Source organism: Crocodylus porosus, unplaced genomic scaffold (genome assembly GCF_001723895.1).
Source record: "Crocodylus porosus isolate Cpor-Errol unplaced genomic scaffold, CroPor_comp1, whole genome shotgun sequence".
In the NCBI taxonomy this organism is placed as follows: domain Eukaryota; kingdom Metazoa; phylum Chordata; order Crocodylia; family Crocodylidae; genus Crocodylus; species Crocodylus porosus.
In genome coordinates this window covers 33,691,056-33,714,080 of record NW_017728931.1, presented here as the reverse complement: position 1 = coordinate 33,714,080, position 23,025 = coordinate 33,691,056, and positions in this window count along the sequence as shown.

Here is a 23,025-nt window from a genome sequence, read left to right as displayed (position 1 = left end):
ACTACTGCTGCTTTGACTTTGTGAGTGTTGGTCCAAAAATGACCTACATGCCCTTAATGGTGGTTCCTCTTAAAGTTAGCTGAGTTGCTTTGTGACTTTTTTTTTGTGTTTGTTTTAGATACTTAGCTGAAATGTAGCTTTTTTAGCTGTGAAATACCAACAGGGGTAGAAATGCTGGAATCTGACTGGAGAGGTTAGTTTTGGTACATAATTTGGTAGGAGAGAATTGAAGTATGAGGGTAGTAATTAGAGGTGCCACTGATAGATTGGTCCCACATCAGATTGGCACTGATATAAGGAAAATGGACTGTATTGGCAAGTGGGGTTATTTTGGCTAATGTGGCCAATAAATGCTGCGTGCATCGTCAGTGCAGCACACAGGTGGCGAAGAGCACAGCCCCACAGCATGAAGAGCGGTGACTAGTGGTGGGGGAACGGGTGGGGGGAGGAAAGGGGCGTGGAGGGGCAGATCGAGGTCCCCACGGACAGGGTGGGAGTGGGGCCCAGGGCAGGGGTAGGCACTGCCCAGCCAGAGTGGGGTAAGGTGTGGGACACAGCCACGACTCATCGGGTGGCAGCTCCTGCTGCTGCATGCATCCCGGGGGGGGCATGTGCCCCCGGACCTGTGCATGGGGCGGGGCAAGCTATTGCTGGGGCTGGGGCTGTGCTGGGCTGTTCCTGGCAGGGGGCTGGGCCAGGGTTGAGCTCGGGGTGGGCGGTGGTGGCACTGGGAAGAGGGCTACGGGGTGGCAGGAGGCTACAGTGAATTTTGGGGTGGCTGCACCGCCCCCTGCCCCCCCACCATAGTCTCCTCAGCACTGCTGCCGCCTGCCCTGAGCACAGCCCAGCCCCCTGCCAGGAAGAGCTCTGTGCCACCCTGGCCCCAGCCCACAGTGGCAGCTTGCCTTCACCCTATGCACAGATCTGGAGGTACATGTCTCCCATGCTCTTTCAGGTTGTGTGCAGTGGCAGGAGCCGCTCCCCTTTCCCATGCCTCCCAGATGAGCCGCAGCTCCATCCCACACCCCATCCTGCCTGAGCTCTACTCCCTCCCTCAGCACTGGGGCCTTGATTTGTCTCCCCTTCCCTCTACCCCTTCCCCCACAACAGACTTACCAGCTGGTCACCGCTGTCCAAGCTGTGGGCCTGCATATCAGCAATCTGGATCGGTATCAGCCGATATGGCTTCTTAAAAATCAGCCATCAGTACTGGCCTGGTGTCCTTTAAATCAATTCAGTTGAATTTGATCATCTTTCTATCACAGACAAGGCCTCATAGTTCCCCATGCAGGGTATGTCAGCCATGTTCAGAGTGCTGGGATTCGTCATATGAAAGGAGACTTGAAGGGCCCTGTCCTTCCTTTGTTTCTTTGGTGGAACAGTGTTTTTCTATGGCTTCTCCCTTGGTTAGGGCTATGAGGAGACTAAGCTTCATAACGCCAAAAGATGGGATAGAAGTGAAAAAGAGCTACTGCTTTCATTGCAAGTGAGGCATGTTTACATTCAGGGGCCATGATTCAAACTGTAGTGTTTGTCTTCAAAGGCAATGTGGGTAGAAGTTAAACTTAAAGGTGCAGACATGCATAAAAATTGAACTGTTCCAAAGTGTCACTGGTTGGGAACCAGGCCACAGTTGTGTGAAGCGCTGTGGCTCTGACATCAGTGGATGGGAGTGAGCACTAAAGGCCAGTATGCCTTACAGTGGGATAGTGGGTGTATATGCTTGCACTTGTGGATTGGGAGTCCCAGCAGGTAGTTGAATTGTGGCAGGCTGGGGGTGGGGGGTTGTCACTTCCCTGCTTTCCCTTGTTTCCTGAACATGAGTTCAGTAAACTTGAGAAGACTGCAAATGCCTGAAGTTTACAGTATGCTTGCCTGCCTTAGGGGAGCAGAGGAAGTACTTGGACCTGTACTTTTTGATTACAGGAGCTGTGGGAGCATGGTGAGGTGCTGCAGTTGAGTAGGGAGTGAGGACACAGCTGGTTGTTAGAAAGCTTTTATTGAGCAAACAGTTTCAAAGGAACTCATTGTTAAAAACAAGTTTAAAAAAAGGAAAAAAAAGTATTAGCAAAAAGTGGGGGTGGGGGAGGCGGGAGCAGTAGAGTTCTGGCTACATGTAGCGGCCAGTTGCAGCACCGTGTTGTGGGAGGCGAGGACAGTGCATTGTGGGATGTCTATAGGACTGACCAGACTATCACAGAATGTTTGGTGTCTACCCATAACATTGAACCGTTTCACAGTCACGTGGCTTAAAATAGTATTTGATTTTTCCAGGTACACTTCTGAACTGTTCTAGGCAGATTTAAACTGGTTTAACAGACTTGTGCATGTATCTCATTCATGTTTAAACTATGTTAAGTCTTATGTGAGTCCATGCCCTGAGATGGTGGTTCTCAACCTTTTAGACTCAAGGGACCCCTCAGAAATGCCAGCTTTTAATTTTCAGTTGTTTTTTTGACTACGGAAAAATAATAGAGTAATTCTTCTGCAAAGAGCTTGGAAAGACCACAGCAGATCAGCATTTTTTTAATATATTGGATTCCTGTTTGAAATTTCTGTGAATTCTGTTTGCACACCTAACAGTGCTGACATTGCATAGTAAGGATCTCAAAGCATCCAAGGTGCCACAGCACCCTCTATGAAAATCACTGACCTAAGACTTTGAATACTAAATGGAACTGGTCATTGTTAGCAGTGTAAAGAAAATAATCTGTGTGCGGAAAGGAGCTGGGAGGGGGCAGATTAATCCAATGTGGTCTTGTATGTAGTAAAAGCTCATACTATGTAAAAACTCCAGTTGAGGCTGTTTAAAGGGTATGTTGTCAACCAGTGTTAGATCTGCAATGTAAATTGCTTGGTTTTGCTACCGAAGTGGTAAGCAGGTAGTGTTGTAATAGAGATGCACAATTATAAAACTGTCATTTTGGACTTAGTAATTTTAGTGGATACCCCAACAGTACAATAGTGAAGGGTGCTTGCTCCTACCCTGGGGGTCTTCAAAAGGAAGCTAGATAATCACCTAACCAGGGTCGTTTGACCCCAGCACTCTTTCCTGCCCATGGCAGGGGGTCGGACTTGATATACTCGGGTCCCTTCTGACCCTACCTACTATGAAACTATGAAATTAGAGAAATTGATTTTGTGTGGTCTTAGATGGTTTATATGCTTTAGTTGACAGTGCTTTGCATACAGCCAGTTTCACTGTTGTGTTAGGATGTGTCCTGCCTGATGGTGTTTATCAGAAAATAGCAGCAGAAGGAAAGCTGTAACTGGATTGGTAGCAAGAGGCATACTTGCAGGTAGTGAAAGACAGCAGAAAGGTGATCCTGAGCATGGTCTGTGGTGATATACACAAGCCCCTTCCAAAAGAGCCTTCTGCACTGAAGTAAGGAGAGGCGATGACTCATTAACACATTTTAATTAAAAAAAAAAAAAGGGGGTTTATAGTGAAGTAGTATAGTAAAGTTGCTCTTTGTAAAGAACAATTATTTTTAAGTTGGCATATTTACAAGCTAATTTGAGTTGACAATGTCCCTCTAAACATTCTCTTCCTAAACCCAAGCATGTGGTGAAACCGATTATTTTAATTTCATTAAGTTGGATGCATTGCACAAAATAAACATCATAAATGGTGAGAAAATGTATGCATATTTTAATTGGGTTTTAGGAGTCTGTGCTAAACACTTTTAAAATAATTCCATTTGACTTCTGTCTCTCCTTGCAGGCTATGATCACACAGTGTATTCAGGCACACAACTATAAAGACTTACTGCTTAGGCTGAAAGTCTGAACTGTGTTGCCCTGTAAGATAGGGCAGCCATGTAGAATAAACATGGGAGAGCAGTCCTGGCTTCTTTTCTTTCAGCCCAATATGAGGTGTCGGGGCATAGGGGACCATTTTGCCTTTAAGATAATTGTGTGTTGGAGAGGATCAAAGGGCTTGAGGGGGTTTTTGGTTGAAAGGGGATTTTCTCCATGGACAGCTGTAATAGTGCATTAGTACTGCAATGGATTATCTTTCTATGATCTGTGGGATCCCAACCAGCTATAGGAGGCCCTGCTGAAGGATGGTGTGTCTGTGCATGTGTTGGGAGGAGACGGGGGATGACAAGCCAAAAGTCTTCTGTAGTGGGGAGTCTCAGGCTACCCTTTTCTCCCTAAACAAAGCATTGCTGGATGTTCTCAGACTCAAGATAATGTTGTGGAACATGGAAATTGTCCACAGCTCTCTGTTAAGATTAACTCTACCTAATTTCCACGTTAATCCTGCATTATGTTGGAACTGTTCATTAAGGAATGAGAGAAGGAAGCATATCCCAGCTAGGTGTGGGCGTCTGCATGGAGCAGTACAATATTTTGATGAAGGTTAAAATTGTGGGTCTCCTTCTCAGGATGAACAGGCCAGTGTTGGTTGGCCTTGGCGAATACCTAGACTTAACAAAGGTGAGGAACTTCCTCTGCAGATGGCCATGGTATGGGGGATGACTCCTTGAGACATGGATGAGATGCATGTCAGTGCATTATTATTGTTTGCTTCTCAGTGGGGTATGGTTTTTTAGTACTGTATTCTTGTCTGACCTTTTATTTTGTGGGGACTCCATCAGTTGTGGAGATCAGGTCGAGATCTGCTTCTTTAACCCAGTCTCACTGCTGAGAGGTAGGAATGTACATTGCAGAACTTCGGCGGAATGCAGGTATTTGCCATTGTTGCCTGGGCTTGAGCCTGGTTCATATTGCACCCTTACACAGGTTAATAAATGTTAAACCCACACTGTGTACTGTTAAGTTCAGTGATTCTCATCCAGGGCACTGGTGTACCTTGGGTTGCCCACAGGTCCTTTGAAAGGTGCAGGAAGATGTGGGGAGCTAACCAGGTGTGAGGAGATAAGCAGATAAGCCAGGCTCAAGCTTGTTCCTGCCTGTTCCCCACCCTTACTGCCCAGGCCCTGTGTAAGGAGGCAAGAGCTGTAATATATATAACATTTGTTTTTGAAATTGCATGCCACTCAATTCACAGACGCTATGGAAGGGTGCCTCAAGCCCAGTGGAAGATGCCTCATCTGAAAAGGTTGGCAACCACAAGTTTAGATCTTCAGCAGTGTCTTGAACCGGTAGGATGTCAGAATTCCCTTAGGCCTGGTTCACCCTACATAGTTTTGATAGAGAAATTCAAGTGGATGTATCCATTTTCACAGCTCCGTGTGGTAGCAGACTTCTTTCCTCTGGCAGTAGAACAACACAAGCCGTGAGCAACAGAAGGCTTCTGCTACCACCCTGGAATGGATAAAAACCACCTGTAGACACTTGCAGCTTCTGCTAGCTGCTGTGGCCCTTGAACAGCTGGGGCACCCTAGGGTGCATGGCTCACCTTGCCAGCACAACTCATATAGTGGACCCCTGTAGTTTTGACAGGATCTGCATGGAGCTTTCGGAAGCTGTGCAGGTGTGTATGTTTGCTGGCAGCTTCCCAGTAGTGACTGCTGTCTACTGCCAAAACTTCTTGCGGCGAAACAGAAGAGGCCTTAGTATGGCCTCTTAAGCTCCTGAGTCAAATGAGAGATGGACCTACAGGTACTCCTCACTTAATGTCATCTTGGTTAATGTTGTTTCGTTATTATGTTGCTGATCTATTGGAGAACACACTCATTTAAAGTCATGCAATGTTCAGTTATAACGTTTGGCCACCACCTGCTAGTAGGTAATTACTGTGACGTAATTGGATTCACTTAACATTGTTTCACTTAAAGTTGCATTTTTCAAGAACGTAATTATGATGTTAAGCGAGGTGTAGCTGCGGGTTCCTACAGAGAGAGAACGCTTCTGCTCACAAAAGTAACTTAATTTAAGCTGTAGATTTTTTTTTTTTTCTTTTACTACTGATATACAAGACAGAAAGAACCCTAGTCTGAATTTTCAGGACTGGTAGCTATGAAAACATCCTATTTGTAAACTGATGAGATTTAATCTGGAGTTTTAAATGCAAACCTTGGCTTGTGTATGAGATCTTGTGTAGTTTTTCTTCTGAAAAGAGTCCAAAATCTAATTAATCTGTAGCAGGGAATACTGTGGTCAGAAGCTTCATGGGTGCATGGTTTAATTCTAGTTGCTTCCTAAACACACATGGTGGCATGCATGGTGCATGAGATTGAGATTAGGTTCCAACTAGCCAATCAGCAGCAACACTGATATGGAGGGACAGATTTAATAGATACTTCACTTGACTGCCCAAGCTTGTAAATCTTAATCTAACTAATTTCCTTCCTCTGGAAGGGCTCTAGTCAGTGGAAAAGATTGGGAATGGGGGGTAGCACATCTTCCCAAACAACATTTTTGTATCTTGTCAGTGAGATGTGCTCATGGAAGGGCAGAGGAAAAAGTACCAATACTGAGTGTTGATGTAAGTGGGCTAAAGAGCCATCTGTTCCTGGCTGCTTGTAGTTAGTATCTATCTCTCTTCCTTGCTCCCTCTGCTCAGGAACCTCTCAGTATGTTTGTTTATTTTTATGTTGTCACTTAACAAAACAGCGTATTGAACTGTTTGTTCTAGAAATCCAAGTGGTTTATTTTTTTTGAACACCCATCTCCAGAATGGAAGTATGTCTGGGGAGTGACTTGACTGCAGATGGACACATCTGCATTGCTTTGCAAAGATGTGAACATAGCCTGTGTAGATGGGGACAAGATGGATTTCGGTTAGCTGCCTTTGGGTACTGTCAGCTGGACAGCCAAAAGGTTCACCAGGCCCACTGTAGACACTCAGGTGGTTAAGCTGGCACGGAAAGCCATGTTGCCACAACTGTGCTGCTATCAATCCTGCAGGCAGCTAGTTTAAAACCAGCTGAGGCCTGTCTAGATGAGATGCATTTACACCCTTGGTAGACATACCCGTGGTATTATCCTGCTAGTTGGAATTCTTAACTGGCTCTAAGCTCAAGAATTGTGGTGCTATCAGAGGGCAGTCCAGAAAAAATCTGGGTCATCACTTGCCTTGGATCACAGAGAGGTATTTAAATGGGTTGGATGACTTGGTGTCTGAAGTAGGTGTAAAGGAGGATGCTGGATAGTAGCAGTTAAGCTGGAGGAAAACAGCTGAGTTAATAATGCTCAGGAAGTGGAGGGTTGGGAGACTCCATGCCAGGTCTTGGAACTATGATCCTAACCCTGCTCTTTTCTCCTTCCTCCCCACCCCCAAACCCTCTGTCATGCTGTGTGGAAGTGTCCCAGTTCTTGCAGCTGTGTTAATTGTAATGGGTCATTTAGTTCTGAAATCCCTGTTTAAAAGGGGCGAGTCCTTGCCTCGGTGTGACAGCTGCCGCCTTGTACTTTCCCTCGGGCTGGAAATAACTGCATATGACATAGGAGCAGAGAGTGGGGAGGGGGAAGGGAGGATGTTTTCTGGCTTTCTTTTAGAGCTATAATGGCTTTGCTGTGTGACTCTGCTATGGTCCACATGGGAAAAGAGTCATGCCCCACATACTTAGCAGATCTCTCCATTGGCAGTGCTTAGGTGGTATACTGCCTTACACAGTCGGGGATCTGCTTCAGGACTAAATATTGGCTTCAGACTGGCTTGAGTGTTGCTGGAGTGATGGGCAGAGGGGAAATGAGCTTTCTGGTGATGGTACTCAGTTCTTCCTTGTAAGGGGGCCAGTCTGGAATGAATATTTGTCTTTGTGGAAAAGGAAGATGCACCCTTCTGTACAAAGGCAGAGACCTGGAAAGGGTGAGGCAGTGGATTCTTTCCCCTACTCCCATTCCTTCTCCAAAATCCAAAGCATGTGTCCGTGGAAACCCTGCCAGCTTTTCCTTCTAGCTGAAGGGCTGTCTCTTGATTGGAATGACAGCTTTGAACTGGAAGACATTATTTCATTAGCTTGCTAATCAGATACAGAGATTACCTGATTGGCTACTTAATAATTAAATGAAGTTGCTTGTAATTCTCTGAGCACACACAGAACTAATTAAATTAACCCTTCACTGCCCTGCGTGCCTGGGGTGCTGTTGTGTGAAATGGAGAGGGCTAGAGGCAGAGCTTTAGAATTTGGGGGCTGTGAGCAGAAAAGGTTATTGTGATGTGGATAATGCTAGGGACCTTCCTTAAGGTGATGCATCTGTTTATGAAGGGCATGGCAAGTAATCAGACCTATGTATACATTCAGGAGCTCTCTTGGGCAATGGTGAACACCAACACATTCAGTCAGTATTTGATATTTTAACTTCCCTTGCCACTGTGATTGCCATGCTTTGGGATGCTGTATAGAAAATCGTGGTTGGAAGGGGGAGCCTTGGAAAGCCCACTGAGTTCATGGAAGTTAAAGCTTGGATATAATAGCTGGTGAATAGGCTGGTGGCTTCATATCCACTGACAGATGTTGGTAGGAGGGAAGAGATACTGAAGTGGACCTTCTGTGAGGTGCTGCCAAGTAGGGTCTTTTCCTGTAGATCTGTAAGTACTCTTCTTCCACACCAAGATAAAGAAGCCCAAGAAACCAGAGCCTCTTTTAATGGGGAACTTGATCACATTACTTGGTGGAATTCTGTCCTTCTAGAATCTTGCTTCACCAGTCCTCCTGGTGGCCCCAGCTATTTTAGGAATGAACGCAGGGGGCATGAATGTGTTCCATAAAGCAAGGTGGGGACTCTGCTTAAGGAGTCAAACCATCCCATACCATTTTCACATGGTGCTATAAATACAAGGAATAGATGTGAGACAGGTGTTAGAGAGAAATGGGTTGAAACTAGATTCCCAGATCTTCCTGTACTGAGCTGTTTCTTTCTGGGGTGGTTGGGGCAGGGAGGGGTATTTTAATTTAAAACAGATTTGCTTTGTAACTCAGAATGACCAGTACCCCTTCCACGATCGCTGATCAGCAGTGTGTAGTATCAAAGTGTTGGTGCCTAGACAACAGTGCTGCTTTTGCTTATGTTTTACTGGCACTTTGCTAAAGCAGGTTTTCTCCTGGATATAAAGTGTCACTGTTAAGGGCCCACCAGTCCTCTCTCTTGCTTTCAGCCTCCAGAATGCCAAATATTTCACACAGAATTTGAAATGTGTATCAGAGTGATCAAATGAATCACTCTTGCCATAATCACTCTTCACCATATGAACATGTAGTTGCACTATTGAAATAGTATATATCTTATTATTTGATTGTTACAGTGAATGTGCAGTACCTGTAATTCTTGCTTGCTTTGTTTCTATGCTGAGCAGTAAGATGAAGCAACAGAGAAGCAATCAAGAGGTTCACCAGCTCTCATCCCTTGCTTCTGCTATTTCCTGGTCTTGGCCCATCTATATGTAAGAAGTAACAGGTTTTGCTGTTACCTAAGACCTAACTGTGGTAGAAAAGATCCCTTGGCTCCCTCTGGCTGAAGTTAGCCAGAGTTGGCTTCAGTTTTCGCACAGTTCTGTTGCCACTGCTCCTTTCTTGCCATGTAGAGCAGCTTTCCCCCTTCACCCACAGTGCTGGACACAGGCATGGGCATATACATAGATCTGATTACTCGCTATGACCTTCATAAACAGGGTGACCACGTGTGGCCCAGACAGAAAGAGGGCCCAAAAATAGTGAAAATTATTATTATCGCTGGCAAAGTGGAGCCCAATACTAAAAATTTGCCTGGGGCTGCCAGGAGTCTAGGTACAGTGCTCAATACCTAGTTTCCAAATGTGTCCTTGCACTGAACAATTGGTGGCAACTGCAGGCAGTCTTTGGGCCACTTTCTTTAAATTATGACTAGGATGTGTTAGGGAGCCAGAAATGCCCATGAAAATATGCAGGAGGCTTGTTGTCAGATTTCAGGAGAGCTGTAGAGATTTACTGCCCACTGTGGAGCATTTGTGGGAAATGACAACCCCTCACTCCCCCTTCCCCGCTATTTAAAGTGTCTGTGGAGTTGTGATGGGAGTGGGTGTGTTATTAGGCTTTTTTTTTTAAGGAGGTAAAAATAAAGGAGGGGCATTGAGAACACCAGATGTTGTCTCTATTGATGCTTGGTGTGGTAGTCACTGTCAGCATCTTCATCCACAGGGAAAACTATAGACTTACCTGTTGCTTTCCTAGCGTTAACTCCTTGCTTCACATTCCTCAAGTTTCTCTTTTTTCCCTTCTTTTCTAAGTCTTCCAGCAACCCAGAAGCAAGACTTCTGTTCTGTAGAGTATTTCCCTATCTCGGCACTGAGCACTGTCTGTACTAAAACCAAATGGTTTTTTCCAAGAGCTCCAGCTACATTTGGTATAACTCCAAAAGCTCCATTTCAATCTATCCTAACCCTCTTACCTAGATAGATAGATAGATATGAGTATACTATGAATGAATGAACAAGCGCACGCGCGTGCACGCACACACACACCGACTGTCGGTGCACATCTACCCTGCCTTTTGCTTTGAACTTGAGCCAGCTTCGTTGCCAATGCATATAGGCTAAAACTTAGTGTTGTAGGGACTTGAGTTATTAATGTAATGGGAACAGTTACTTTGCTAATCTAAGCACAAAGGCAGCGGATGAGTTATTTTGTAGAAGTCTCATGAGGGTTAGGTTAACTCAAAGATTAAGTGAACTCAAATATAGAGTCAAATCCTGTATCTCAGTTGTTACAAGGTCATGCCTTGTCCCACCCTGATTAGCAGATCTGCATTAGCAAGAAAGGTTTATAAATGAAGTACATCTCCGTTGCTGCTGTCTTTTCTCTAATAGGTCTAGAGCTGCACTTATTTATATTTACTGTACATTTGCATTAAGTCCAGTAGCTTCAGGTGGATTTGCACCAGAATTATGCTGTGGTAATAGCAAATAGAAGTTCATCTCCAGGACCCCACCGCCTCATTTACAATATAGCTGTATGTTACTGTACATAATTCAGTTTGCAGAGTGAATAAGGATGAAATGTTGCTGAAATAGCATACAAACATGTACCATAATTTAAGGATCACACATTAGGAGAATCAGCTTTAAGCTTATTTTAAGAAGTTAAAAAGAATAAATTATTAAAGCAAATAAATAGGTTTGTGCTCTTTTAACTTCATAGACATGAAGGCTAGAAAGTGTTTTCTAAAATATCAGATAAAGTTACACTTTCATTTTTACCCAAGATATAGCAGGAGTGATGAAACTGGACTTCCTAGATAATCCTAGGAGAAGTCTGCATGCTTTTTAGCTTAATCAGGAGTTCAGCAGTATCACACCTGAAAAAGAAAAATACCCATTCTATCAAGTATTTTTCAGTCCATAGGTTTTAACAAAAAACGCATTAAATCATACGAGTAACAAGTATTTCTGCTTCCGTGTTTTTCTTTCTTAATGTTTTTGAGAATCAACTTTTGTCAGTTCTTTAATTACAGTTTAGTCTTTTAGGTTAGACATGCTGAATAGCTAAACCAAAAAAAGAGGAAATTAATTTGTTTCATGAACCTTGGCTTAAAACAGGTGGGAAAACATTCTTTCAGGTTACTTGCATGCACTGTACAGAAGCAAAAAGGAAAACCCATTTTCTTTTCATGTGCATCTCTCCACAACTTTGGCACTTTGACTTAAGTGATTAACTAACACCCTTTAATATTACTTTCACAGAAAGGGCCTGTATTTCCTATTTTTTTAAAGGATGTGTACAGTATTCCTTAGTATGTTAAAGATGCGAGTGCTGGACCAGGATCTCTCGCAGCAAGAACTCATTAGGCTGAAATGAGAAATGGTAAGATGGAATAGTGAAGAACTGCCTATGCCTTGGCCCACACCAAAGAGGAGAGGAGGAAATTCCCCTACCTTTTTAATGTCTGGGTCTCTAAAATAGGGGTTCACATAATTGGCTTATTTTACCTTTATTTTTCCTGCACATATAAGGGTTTGTGTGGTTTCCATTCTTCTCTTGCCTGGGCTTTCCCCAATTTCTTCAGCACTTATTATTTGTCTTTTGTCCATCTGAGAGAGAAGTCATGCAGAATAACAAGAGTTAAACTGTTGGGTGAATGGAAAGAGATGGGATGAAGCATATTATTATTCTGGAAGGCATTAACTAGTACTGTTAACCAGTTTGATTTATAGACAGTGCCATAGCCCTTATATAGCCATAACTTCAAGCACCTCTTCAGGTCCCATTCTTCCTTTCAGTTTTCTTATGTTTTCCCCAAATCAATGCAGTCCTGCCCACTGGTACTTCAAAGTAGGTCCTGTAAATTTTGGAACCAAGGGGATGTGATGTTCAAAATTGTATGTTGGACCTTAGAAGCATGGCCAACTAGCACTGGTATGAAGAGGTTTTAGTTTGTCTTGCTACCCAATATGTGGAACCTGGAGTATAGGAAAGCAGGAGAACTTAAAGAAAGGATGGTAGTGGAGATCAAAATCCAGAAGGCATTATTTAAATTGTGAGGTGAATATCATAATTGGAAACTTGAGGAACTGGTATAATGGGGGCTGGTAAGGAACACCGGAGAATTAAATTGTCTACAAATCACCTTTACAAAAATCACTTGCCTTTTATGGAAACTCTTGACATGCCACAGTTTCAGCCAGGGCACTGAAATTTGGTCTGGGGGTAATTCTGGGGCCAGATAAGTGCCTTCATGAAAATCAATTGAGATTTGGTTATGTGATGAGAATCACCAGTTAATCTGTTTCACAGAGACTAGCTTGTCTGTGTCAGCACACCAAAATCCCTTAATTGTTTCATTTCCATTGCAAGTACAGTGAGGTCTCATTTCAGCAGTTGATGCCAGGTGCACATGCACATGCCTGCAGAGTGTGGTTAAGGCCCAGACAACATGGCAGCTGCTGCCCCAGAGCCACTGGCTCCCCAAGAGCTCTGCAGACTAATCTAGACTAGCTGCAGTCTCACTTGACTGACAAGAGGGAGACTGAGTTCTAGAATCACTTCCTTTACTAACAGGTCTTAATGCTGCCCTCTTCACAACCTTTATTACTGAGCAAAGTCTCACAGGTTAAACACAGGTAAAACTGGAGATAGCCACAATTCTTAACCATTTAACCTGTGCTGTCTCCCCAAAAGAATCTGCTGAATGCTTGTCCTTTTCCAGTCTGTAAAATGCAGCTCTCCTGTTTCCATTTAAGTGTGTGTATCCTTCTCTAGTAGTAGGTGCTCCACAGAGAACAGTTGTCTCCTGCTCCTAGCTACCATAGTTCATACTAAGTAGTAGGAGTGTCATTGAGGTTTAAGTTTCAAATACTTGCTATGGGATGGTTGAGACAGGGATTATTATATGCTTAAAATATATATCCAATGATTGCAAATTCAGTTGCTTATTAGGAAATACTAGGTTTACATTTGTCTGTGTAACCTTACTTCTGTTGCTTTGTGCATACATATTGTGATAGTTTTTAATTACATGATCACATGCTCCTTTTTGCACAGAACTGCCTCCATTCAGTGCACAGGACAGATGGTGCTCGGAGTGAATCGGGGTTATGCAGTGAATGAGGCTGTTGTCTGTGGGATTCTTGCTTCATTTGCTGGAGAAGTTGGAAGGTGTGTGAGGAATAGGAAAGGGGGTGGTAGGGGAGGCGAGCTTAAGTCAGGTGAACTGCTGCTACGCAGGACAACGTGGAATCTGCTTTTGCAGCAAAACTGACTTTTGATAAAATGCTAAGCGAGTGGCTTCAACCTTGAGTTTCATAAGTGCTGTTAACTGTGTGTGTGTGAACACAGTGGTTCTCAGTCTTTTTTAAATTCAAGGCATCTCTTGGGGGAAAAAAATGGTCTTAATTTACACTTGTTTTTTGATTATGGAAGAATAATAGAACAATTCCTCTGTTGCAGAAAACTTGGAAAGACTGCCCCAGGTCAAAATATTTTTAACACTATGCATTCTCGTTTGAAGTCTCTGGGTTTGCGCACCTAATAGCACTAACATTGTGTGGCACCCTACGGCACTCTTGAAAGTTATCTCAAGGCACCTACATCTCAGAAGTGCTGAGCACTCACAGCTGAAACTGAAGTCAGTCTGAGCAGAAGATAAATACCTAGTGCTTAGAAATAGTAGTCTGGAGGTTTAACTGCAGCTTTGAGACCTATTGCTGCCACTGATTCACTGCTTTGGGAAAGTCATTTTGGTATTCTCAGTTTCCTCATCTGGGCACCATGGTTTGTTGGTTTAAGTCTATATAGTGTTTTGGACAAATACATTGATGAATAGCTAGAAAAATGCCAAGCACTTTGAAATAGTCGATATTTCAAGGTTGTATGCAACCACCATGGCTCCTAAAATCAGTTGAGATTTTTGCAAGTGTTGGCCTTCATGTCCGTCAGTTCCCTATCTGTAAAATGAGAATAATATTTTATTTCAATGTGTTGTTGAAAAGATAAATTGTTTGAGCCAATACTACAGTGCTACGTACCACAAAAGGGTATGTGGCTGTAAGTAATTCCACTTTCAGTGTCAAGTTTTAGATGGTATGCAGCAAATGAGAGATGGGGATACACAAAGAATGCTGAGGATAAAAATAAAAATCAAACAGCTGCCTTACTTCCTAACCACTGTCCACGCCACTGAATGAGAGGCTAAAGAAAAATGTGACTGTGCAATTAGACTCTCATGTGTGTTCATAAAGGGTGGAGTTTAGTTTATGCACACAATCTGAAATTTGACATTTTCTTTGTCAAGTGCTTGACTTTGCACTGTAAATTAAAAAAAACCTTTAAAAATTGATGTAATAGTCTATATTGAGAGTCAGAAGGAAGAAATGGTTTATGGGTAATATGTTAAGTCAAAAGAACATGTGTAGCAGTGTTTCAGTGAGATATCATTGTTTCATTACCTAAAGGAGATTTCCATAAGGAATGGAAATAAGGAAATGCAGTATTTTAAAGAAAAAAGTATTGATGAGAGTAAGAACCATAGAAAATTCCCAGATCAACTTTAATTTGCAGAATATTAAATTTGTGGTTGTCCTTAACTGCCTAGATACCTAATGCATGTTTGATTATATTTTAGTCAACCAAAAGTTCACGACCAAAACACCGATTTCTCCTAAAAAGTAATCTTGGATCTAGGATTCTTACTGATTGCAAATAAGAAAATATTGTGTAAGCTAGGAATAGGTTATATCGGCTACAGAGCACACAGTTTTCACTGGGTAGAGTGCATGCAATGGATATTCTCAGCATAGCTTCTACTGCTCAAACTCCTTGGGATAGTAGGAGGCAATTTACTTGACTTTTGAGGGTAGCAGCGCATCTTTGTGCTCTTCAGCATTTCTGTGGCTGATTGTAATTCACTTAAGAAGCAAATCAGTTTAACTGTCCTCTACAAAGAAGTCATGGAGACAGGTTAAAGAGAAAGATGACTGATATTTTATGGGGGAGTTCCTGTTCAGCTGCAGCCAATCTCTGTCCTATAGGTAGGGGTCTACCTAAATCCCAGGGTCTACCAATTTTCATGTGTTGCTTGAAGTGTAAAGCTCTAATTCTGTGGTTGTTTTGTGGTGGCCCCGCCCCTCAGCACTGATTGGCGGAGAGGCCCATGGGTGGGGGAGAGGTGCCAGGGGATGGCTTCCATCTTCATTGTTGACTGCGTTTTGTGCAGCTCTGCCTCTTAGTGCTGATTGGTGAAGAGGCCTTGACGGGGTGGGGGGGGGGAGGAAGGACAAGGAAACAGCCGCCATCTTGTCTGCTGTCTTTCATGCCTCCCCATCAGCTGGCACCTACCCCTCCTGCCAGCTAAGACCACTGGCTTTCACTGGAAAGCCAGCATTTTGTGGTCTTTTTGTTGATTTCTTTGCATGTTTTTGTGGACAACCCCAGATTTTGCAGTTTCCATGGAATCTGCAAAATCATGAATTAAGTAGGTTTCTACCTATAGGACAAACAATCTACAGCGGCTATTTAAGTCATTCCTAATAATGTAATAATTTATTATCCAAATTTCGTAGTCAGTATTCAGTTTAAATTGGATGCCCAAACTCACGTAAATATCAGCAACTCAGTAGAAACCCGAAAGCCATAATTTATTTGCACAGAGTCATTTATCCCAAAATCAATACAGGCAGTGTTATATTTTATTATTGCTATAATTATATCAATCTTGATAAGTGGAGAAGCAGCTTGTTTGGATGCAAAAGCAGTCAATCTTCCTTGTTTTTCAGTTGTTACTTGTGGGGGGGGGCAGTCAGTAGGGTCTACATTTTCGGCTTCTGCAAGGTAGTTTACGGCTGCCTCTGACTTCAGCACACTTTGTATTTCGGCAGTGTCTTCCATTCAGGAATCTGAGCCTTACAAACAGTGATGAATATAGGCATACGGTATGAGGTAGGTTGGTAGTATTTATTCTACGGATGGGGAACTGAGATAGAGAGAAGTTAAGTGACCTGCCATGGGCTTCCTTTGTGACGTGGGGCAAAGCACAGCCCTTCTTACTCACTGTTCCGCGTGCTTGAAGCCTGCGATCGTTTAAACTTTCAAAACAGAAATCCTTTCCTCTACAGCACTGTTGCTTAGTTCCTCTGACAAGAATCTTTTATGCTAGAGGGCTACATATATATTTTACAGTTACACATTCATGCTTCTGCTCCTTCGTGACTAAAACACCTTTGTATCTGCATACACTCAAATGTGCATAAGGAAAGATGAGTTGTAAGAGCAGGACCTCCCATTAACCAAACCTGGTTTATGATAATCTGACACTTGGGGTGGGGAAATCAGCCAGTAGTAAATCTGCTTCCAAAGCCTGAATGGGTCAGTGACAGGAGAAGTTGCTGGTGGAAAAATAAACCTCTCCTACTTCAAATACGCACATGCAGAATGATGGTGGCGGGTGTGTTTTTTAACTTCCCAGAAGCTGGAGAATAAAATAAAAAGGCAGCAGGATCAGCAAGTAGATGAAAGGCAGCCCCTTTAACATTTGCTCCTGGAGTCCGGCAACTCTCAGCAGTTGGCTGGAGACTAAGCTGGACGATCCTGTGGCGCTCCAACAAAGGGACGAAACAAACTCCCATCCCCCGGGGCCCCCCTCCCCGACAACGCGTGAAACAACTTGATAAATGATTGCTCTGTCAAGGGAGGAGGAGATGGAGATGTCTGGGAGCACAGGGGGAATGTATCTAATTTAGGAGCTCAGGGAGTTGGGGGGTAAGAGAAGAGGGGAGGTGTGATTGGAAGGTGGTCTGCTGCTCTCCTGTAACACAGAAACATGTGAAAACCCCTCCCTCCTTCTGCCCCACAAAATAAAGGAGGGGTGGGGGGTGGGCAGCTGTTGGATAGCAAACAAAATGGCAAGGGGAAGAGAGAGCTTATTAAGAAGGATTTTTCCAAACCAAGTCTCTCTCGGGAACAGCTCCCTGGCGCACACAAGGGCTTCAGGAAAATTCCTGCCACACCAGGCTGCTCTCTCCCCTCCAGTCCAAGCTTTGGAGCCCAGCAGTCTCACATTACCTCATTTAATCGGGATGGCAGGAAATACCCCCCGCCCCCCTTAGCCCAGTCCAATAAGGCTGCCAAGTGAATTGAAAGCTACAGAAACAGGAGCCCGTAGCCTGGCTGTATTCAACGGAACATTAATTACCCTAAAACAAAAACAAGAGGAGTTCACAGCTGGGGCCCAACACTTCAAATTCCCCTCCCTCCCTCCCCCGCTGCTGCTGTAGACTGTGCGCGCCAGCTATTTATACAGTCTCTCCTCGCCAAGGAGTGATATTGGGCCCAGAGGACCCTTGTTTCCCCCCCCCCCGCTTCCCTCCCCTGTTGGGGTTTGTAAGGACAGCACTGCTGACTCAAACCCAGCCAGCATTGTACAGGCATTTCAGAAAACAGGCATGCAAAGCTTCCAAAGGCAGGGTCTGTATGGCAAAACAACAGTTTGATTTACCGTGTGAGTAGTCATGGAAAACGTAACAGTAAACATACAAACAAATCATTCTGAAGCGGGCTACCAGTAGGGACGTGTGGTAGTCTGCCTATCCGAAAGATCAGGGTTGTCATCAGAGGTGGGCAAAGAGGAACTTCAGGGTGTGTTAATGGAAGCCATAGCTGTTCTGTTGTGTTTGCTTTCATATTTTACTACTACTACTAATTATTATTGTTGTTATTGTTAAGTGGGGAAGTGGTATGCAGAACTTGATTTGGCACTTGGAGGTTACTGTTTTACAGAAAGCTGTTGTTACCACTTCCGTAGGCCACTTTCTTTGCAGCTTTCTGGGGTAATCTGATGCCTCTTCATTTGGCCAGGGGCATTCTGTCATGAGCGGTGTTAGGACAGGAACATATTCATATGCCTTGAGGATGTTGAATGGAGGGTTATATTGACAGTTTGAGAATTCAAAGGGTGCATCCAACTTGTATCTAAATTTACTTGATTGCAAATCAAAGTTGAGAATTACTTAGGAATATGGGACTGGAAGGGGCCACCTGGGCCACTGAATTCAATCCCTTGCATTCACAGACAACCATTTACACAGGGATTTCTCAAAATCAGCACTGCAAACCCTTACATGCAACTACAGGGTATAAAGCCATAATGCCAAGAACATCTTACAACCTGCCATAGGTAAAAGCATGGACAACAGGGACATTGCTGTTACTGCCATGACAGCTGTCTGTACTTCAGTAGCAAAATACATTAAATTTCATGAGCAAATAACTGTTATTGTCATTGATTTAGATACATATCCTGCCTCATCCAAAAGGCCCAGTCTTAATTAACAGAAGAGAAGTTGACTTAACCATTCTTTGGGACACTGAACAGATTTGGCCTCACTTTCAGCACAAGTTGCATAAAAATGTAAGAATTGCCATTTACTGGGTCAAACCATAGGTCTGTCTTGACCAGTATCCTGTGTCACTGTGGCAAGAAATGGATGCTGAAAGGGAGAATAAACTGGGTATGACCAGGTTTTTCCCCCACTGTTCCTCTCTCACTTGTAGCCTCTAGCATTTGAGGTTTAGGAAGTTATAATTCAGAAGCTGTATCCCTAACTCCCATGGTCATTCGCTACTAATGCTTCTTTTCTCCAAGAATTTGTCCAATCCCTTTTGGAATCTGGCTAAACTGTCAGCTTCCACAACTTCATGGTGCCAGTGAGTTCCATACTTTAATTACGTGGTGTGTGTGAAAAAGAACTTCCTTTCATTGGTTTTAAACTTACTACATCTTGGTTTAATTTTGTGATCCATAGTTCTTGTATTGAGACAATAGATAAATCCCTACTTAGGTTGTCTTTGCCATTTAGTATTTTGGAAACCCTTATCTGGTGCGTCTCTCTCCCCAAGCATCTGTTTTCTAAACTGAATAGGTCTAGCCTCTTCAGTCTCTCCTCATATGGAAACCCCACAATAATAGTTGTTTGCCTTGTTAGTGTGAAACCTGCCTTCAGTGAGGTGGAGTAAAGCCCCAAATTGGTCTAGGATTTTTTTAAGCTTCACTTTGCTATAAACTGCCTTAAGTGTTCTGATATTTTTGGAATGTAGTAGTTGTCAGTCATTGACTAGGGATGCATCTTCACTACAGAATTAACCTGAGCTCACTTGGATGTTGCCTCAGTCCCAGCTTCCACCCACATGTGCACATGCACACCTTTAGTGATTACTTTCAACCCAGTTAGCTGGTTCCCCTGAGGCTGTAAGGTTGTAAGGTAAAGCAAGGCTGCTGCTTTTACTGGAGCTGGTTAACCACCAATTCAGTGGTTCCCAAACTATGACAGATTACCCACCACCATTAAAATGATACAACCTTAAGTACCAGCTGCAAATTTTACAGTACAACTTTAAGTACCTCCAACACATTTTTGTCATATAAAGTAATTATAATAAATCTGTTGACACATACCGCTGACAGGTTGTCTGCATATGCTGGTGGTACCCATACCACAGATTGGGAATCTCTGCACTAACTGAAGATGCAGGTTAAACCAGTTTAGCGTTGATCATCTGGTGTCTTCCTACAGTTTATCCCCTGTGACATGAAAGATAAGCAAATTCTGTCACAATTTGCTCTGAAAGGATTGCAGAGCACAGCTCAGATGACTGTACAGGGCCCCCACGTTTTCTGTTCACACGCATGGGTGCAGGCAGCACAGTAAGGCATTCAGTAACTTGAGAGTTTCTTTGCATTGTAGCTTCTCAGACCTGGGTTAAGATGCTGATCAACTAAGGGTGTACACAGATGCCACCTTTGTGCCTCCATAAAAATTTCTGACACTCCAGTGTGGTCCCAGGACTGCACTGAAGCTGGCTTTCCCCACTTTTATAGAGAGACCCTCTGGAAATTTCCCAGTGTCCGTCTCTGGAAGCAAGGAACCCCAGCTTTCCCCACTTAGATATGCCCTGAGGCAGTGGTTTTCAACCTTTCTTTCATTTGTGGACCCCTAAACATTTTTGAATGTAGGTGTGGACCCCTTCAAATTGTAAATATGGTTATTCACATACTTTTGATTGATCATAGTCATCTTTCACAGACCCCTTAGACATACCCCTGGGGGCCCACAGACTATGTGGACCACAGGTTGAAAACCACTGCCTCAGAGATTCCCTGGGGTGCATCTCTGCAAGCAGGTAAACCAGTCACCCCAGTGTCCTGCAGGATCAACCAGGGTGATGTGTTGCACCCAGTGAAGTGAATCAGTTGTGTTGGCACACATCCGGGCCCAGTTGATCCACTTCATTTGGCAACATCTGTTTATGCCGTGAGTTAACTCTAGTGAAGACATCCACAGTAGTGAATGGGCTAGTTCGATCAGCTGGAGAGAGGGGGGGAAGGATGGAATTGTTGCTGCTAGCCCATTCCAAGAGATGATGAGGAACCACAGATGACTATTGATGTTGCAGCTGCTGCTACTGGGACTATAATTTTGGGCAACTGGAGGAATCTCCAGTGGCTTCCAGGTCTCTTTACCCTATATTTGGAAGGAGGAGGGAGTGATCCAGTTGTTACTACTAAGGTGAAAGAAGTTGGGGAGGTGCATCATTTGCTAGCTAGGCTATATAATAAAAGAACCTCACTTGTCTTCAAGTGTTCTGTTGTTTTGGAGTGGGTGAGGGTATGGATGCTTTTTGTAATGCTGTGTCCACACTGCATTTCTCCATTATTTGTCTGTAGTTTTAGCATCAGTGGGACTACAACAGTGGTAATGAAATGATGGTAAATAAGAAAAATGCTAGGGGAGTGACAGTCAAGCAGCCCAATACCTTTTGTCCATGATCATAGGTGCTGTGTTGAACAGCTCTCTTGCAACTGGATAATGCTCATCATTTTTATAACATAGGAGGGACCAGATGTTGTTTCAGTAGCATTCTGGATTTGTTCCCCCCAGCGTTGCAATATTCAGGGCTGTAGAAAAAGTAAGGTCCACAGTTATAGCTTATTTAATTCTCCTCACTGTGGCACAATTCAACAAAGCCCTAACCATGTAGGATCCCATTATGTGGTATAAAAGTCCTCTAGAATGATAGGCTGTTGTAGGCTAGACAGCACTTAAAGTGAACCATTTTTAGAGGAAATAACTAGGCGATACAGAGGTTAAATTGCTTCCAACAAGTAAGAAGCAGTGTCAGGAAGCCTCGTCTCCTGTTTCTATCCCTAGACTATATATTCAAAATAAAACAAGGTCATACTTTTCATAGTTTGCACCTAAAACTAAAAACAAATGATAGAAACTTAGGCTGTTCGCAGATGTTAAAAAAAAAAAAAAAAAAGTGGTGCTTTACTTTAAACTTGGCACACCCCTGTGCTGACCTCCGTGCATGCCTAGAACAGGCAGTGCGTTAGTTGGACCTGGCTTGCCCGACTCTGTATAGATTGGGCACTTTAGTGGGGCTTTTTAGGAACTTTTATATAATAGCTGATTGAATCAGCTTTAGCCAAGAGCGCCAAAAAGCCCTGCAGAAACTTGTGATCTGTACAGATGCTGTGGAGCTGGGTTGAACTAACCTGTTGCTTCTTCTGATAAAGCACTCTTCTCCCAGTTTTTTGGGGGGTTTCTTTTTGTTTTTTTGGGGTTTTTTTTTAATGTCTGCAAGCAGCCTTAATGTTGACTAATAGTGTTTAGGTACAATGGATGTCAAAGTATCCCTTTAGTGAGCAGGTTAATTGGATTTTTCTTTTAGCTGTGTATTTTTTGGAAAAGCAAGTGAAGCATCCTTGATCCTATGTTTTATGAAAAACTTGATAATTTTAATTAAATGAAATGCTTGATTATTGTAATGGAGTTTTAGTAAAGCATTTGATAGGTCTCATGAGTGTGACTGAATTCACATTAAAGCTGGCCTGAAAATCTTGTATGTGTTTTACTGGGGAGAGAGCGGGGGGTGTCTAACAGGGTCCCACAGGGATCTGAGTTAGGGTCCGTCTGAACTTCATAATGATCTGGAAGAGGAAATAAACAACATTGTTAATGAATTTCTTGGGTAATATTAAATTCAGAGGGGTGGCAGATAAAAGCATTGGCAAGCAGGTAACGCAGAACCTAGAGCTGTGGTCCCTTAGACTTCACTGGCCTGTGGACAACAATAGTAAGCAAGTAACCTGCTGTGAGCAACATCATATTCAGTTACCTTAGTGATACTCATTCCTAACTCTTCAGCTTTCTGTGGCTGTGAACAATATCAGAGCCACTGACCTAGAGAGACTGGAAATGTAATTTATAAATAAATTCAGCATGGAAAATATATAGTAGCACATTGAGACTAGATGATCCAAAACACAGGTACTCAGTAAGATAGAGCAGTCTAGAATCACTGTTGCCAAATCTAGTGACATAGTGCATGATGTTATACTTAAGTCCAAGTTCACAGACAATTTAAAACTTACCTTTAAGTACACCATAGGAAACTGGAAGGCAAATAAAAAGGGCCCAGCATTAGTTATTTGTAATAAATAAATAAATAAATAAAGAATAAATAAAGTTGTAGACCATTCTTGTTTGTTTTGAGCCCAGCTCATGGTTTCTTTAGGGCTTTGGTTTGGTAATATTGAGTAACGCTGAAAAAGGCCTATAAGTGAGAGGGGACAGCAGGTTATCCATGATTTTTCAGTAGACACAAAAGTCAGTCTGTCCCCCCCATCCCCATCTTCTCCCTCTCC